This window comes from Dipteris shenzhenensis, chromosome 9, assembly GCF_047967505.1.
Source record: "Dipteris shenzhenensis isolate YYH24624 ecotype China chromosome 9, Dip_SZ_1.0, whole genome shotgun sequence".
In the NCBI taxonomy this organism is placed as follows: domain Eukaryota; kingdom Viridiplantae; phylum Streptophyta; class Polypodiopsida; order Gleicheniales; family Dipteridaceae; genus Dipteris; species Dipteris shenzhenensis.
The window spans coordinates 34,282,757-34,286,338 of record NC_141604.1 but is presented as its reverse complement, the minus strand read 5'-3'; the positions used below and the strand labels follow the sequence as shown (position 1 = coordinate 34,286,338).

Below are 3,582 nucleotides of genomic sequence, written 5' to 3'. Positions count from 1 at the left end.
GAGGGAAAGGGAGATGGAGAGAGAACCAAGCAGAGGTAGACAGAGGGGGAGGGAAGGGGTGGAGAGGCCTGCAGGATGAGAGAGAGAGAACGAGAGGAGAGCTTAGGTTAATTAGGTAATTAACTAATTACAAAACTTAAACCTGGTTAATTAATTACACCAATTAACTTAGTGAACTAATTAATTGATTTTGAATAGAGGAGACATTAAAAGATCCCTCCTTCAGATTCATCCGATTGAGCCTCTAACCCGTACTAGACGAGTCATTCTGCTCACGTTCATCAAAACAGAAGCACATTGTCTGAGGACCAAAATACACCTTGCTCCTCACTTTTGAGAGTGCCCACTTAGATACAGTTACAGAAACACACTTTTCAATACCCGGCACCATAAATTTACCATCCTTTAAAGTAACCGCGACAAGCTAAAGACTTACCCTAAGTTGTATACCTCAACATGTGCAAGACATTGTGTAGAGCGCTTGTTTCTGTTCGTGAGCACTACTTGAGTGAGGACAGAATTCACCACGGCACCTTTCTGAAAATATGTAAACCTTTCTACAAAAGTTGGAGTTTTGCACAAAGGTTGAATACAACGTACAAGTTCAATTTTTCTGATAATACATTGGTTACTAAACTTACAAGAGACTTAAAGAAATGAGTCCATTAAAATTGACGGACCACAACATATTGTGCACAATTATTTAAATATTGAACTCACTATGTAGTAGAAACTCTAGAAACAGAGGTACATAAAGTCAAGTGACATTTTCCCTTGTCACTTCCCGAATCTTACAATGCAGAGAGTAGGGGTCAAGTGACTATCAAATTCTTATAATGCCCCACGATAGATAGACAGATTGAAAGAGTTGAAGGCTCCCATGCCCAAACAAGTTACAACCTTTGATTTTGGTATTGCCTCTAAAGAAATTATTCTGTACATTAGCATTATGAGAGCACAGCCAAAAAGCCTTCTAGTAAGTCCAACCTTCTTAATTACCTGTGAGCAAGTATATGGAGTGTGCTACTCTGTGGAGCTCAGGGATATTCCTTGCAGAACATGAAATTTGCTCTCGAATTAGTTTGCTTTTTCAGATTGGATTTGGAAATGACATTGTCCAGATATTAGTGACTAGTTGATAAAATAAAGTCTTCAGCCGGAGACCTTGGAAAAGTGAATGACATCAAAATGGTAAATATAATAGCTATCTGGAGATTTGTAATTAGCTCATGAACATACATCATAATCCAGGGTACCTCTTCCCACCACCTAAATTTTGCGTGTTGAGGTTTCAGCAATCTTTCATAAATCCTTTTATATAGACTTTGATAAATCCTTTTATATACAGACACAGCTTGAGTCAGTCCAGTTGAGAATTAGCTGTTACACATTTTATAGTAAAAGAAAATAAGGTTAGCCCATCCTACCACCTAAAGCTTTTGTATTGAGGTATCATGGGTCTTTGATAACCAGTATAATGCAGACACTTCTTCAGTCAGTTCAGAATCAACATTTACCTCAAATTCTCTTAAATAGCTGTTGCACATTATAAGAGATACCAATATCAATGTTGTTTATATATCCAATGTTATTAAATTCTTGGTAGCTATGCAAACCAAAGAGATCTCATATGAGGGTTGGAAGGGTAAAAAAATATAAGTCACGAAAATCTCAAATTTTGAGTAAGGCTCGGTTTAAGTGTACATCCAACTGCTCATAACACATAGCACTTTTCTTCCTTATCTCTGGGCTCGGCTTAAGTGTACGCCCATGTACGGCCAACTGCTCATGACACATAACGCTTTTCTTCCTTATCTCTGACTAACCTCCTATGAAGGGGTCCTGAGGGAAACTGCAGAGATCAGCTGAAATCCTTGTTGTCACTATTTGACACAAGCCCAAATTGGGCATACACCCTTCGGACTAATCTGGATAAGTGACAAACCCAAAGGGCTATTGCTTTCTGAAGGGTAACTAAGGAGAAGTAACAAGAGGACGAATTTACCCTCCACTCTTCCCTTCAACTTGGTCAGACATCCCAAAAACAAATTAACAAGACAGGAGTCCTAATGGAATGCTCTCTACTCTTCCCTTCATCTTCAAAAACAATGAGAAACAAATATCCTTGAACAAAATTACACACATCCATACATAATTGCTTGCCAGCTTCCCTTCATCCTTGAAGACAATGAGAAACACAACCCATGCTTAAGTAGAAGTGATATATTAAAGTCCAGACACGCATAAAGAGTCACAGCCTCAGTTATCACAAATATCCTTAGCCAAAATAGGCTTCAATAAATCCCTTATGATCTTCATTGGCTGAAAAAATATTATCCTCTAGTGAAACACGATAACTGGAATGATCAATCATCACACTCAGCAATACATTTCAAGTCATTACTTTTGCTGCAGCCCATACTGACCAGGAAAGTGGCAAGCAACTGTCACAATTCACCATGTCAATCCATTAAGCCGGGCTTGATTTGTTTAAAGCACTTAATGTAGTACGCATGCTTGCCTTATACAAAGCACTTGAAAATAGAGTGCATATCACAAAATAAACATATGCTGATGCGTTCATGCATTCATTACAAAATCTCATTATCTCCATAGCAAACACATCGGCAGCAAAGTTCCCCACAAAGAAAAATCATGGCTTTCAGGATCTCCTGTCTGCATACACAATCACTATAATACACAGCAATAGAAACTCCCAACAATTCATATCAGGGGAAGAATAGAACTTAACAAAGTCAAAGTATGCTATAAATACTCCAGTAGCTTCAGCTACTTCACGTCGACAGTTTTGGCATCTCTAGCCACCAAATTTCAAAACCACTTGGGGATAGACAGGCAACACACGGTTGTGAAATTTGACAAACAAATCTTGTCACAGATACTTGCTGATAACATTGGAACTGAGAGTGACAACTAGTAAAAATGCGACCTAGTAACAAGTGTTTGATTACAAAAACCAACGAGCCATCCAAGAAAGGAATTTGTTCCAGAGATGCACATATGGAGAAAAAACCAAAAACACAAGGCAATCTCCTATATGGAAAGGAAATATTATAGGTTTGCCAATCTCCTATATGGAAAGGAAATATTATAGGTTTGCCAAAAAATAGGACAGTTCCACTATTTTTTGAACTGATTACACCAAACAGTTTATCATATTGCGGTGACTTGAGCTATACTCAGATGGAAACCATGCAACATTCCCGATAAGATATTACTCAGCATATTAGACAGCACAAGCATCTTGGCTCATACGAAGAAAATCAACCATGATTCCAATTCTTCATGATATCTCAGAAGCGCGGATAATTATAATCATTGCCAAGACGCACCAATCTTCAGGCTGAATGATGCCAATAGAGACAACAGAGAACATGAGGTAAGCAAGTTTATATCTAGATAAATCCAGGAACATGCCTAAACTCATCCTCTAAAAACACAACATAGTGCAGTTTCAATCTCACGATAGTCACTCGTAAGGTTGAAAACCATAAACTCCATCACGCATAGCAGAGAAGAGCTACTATGACATCCCCACTGACTTCATTAACGCCCAACAGT

The 3,582-nt window shown here is 38.3% G+C and overlaps 1 non-coding gene across 1 annotated transcript; it reads right to left on the bottom strand.

The window, feature by feature from the left end:
* Window positions 1-3,266: 3,266 nt before the first annotated feature.
* Window positions 3,267-3,345, bottom strand: LOC147898558 (small nucleolar RNA U36a). Its single transcript, XR_015541624.1, has one exon. It is a non-coding gene; the product is annotated as a small nucleolar RNA U36a (small nucleolar RNA).
* Between the last annotated feature and the right edge of the window lie 237 nt (window positions 3,346-3,582).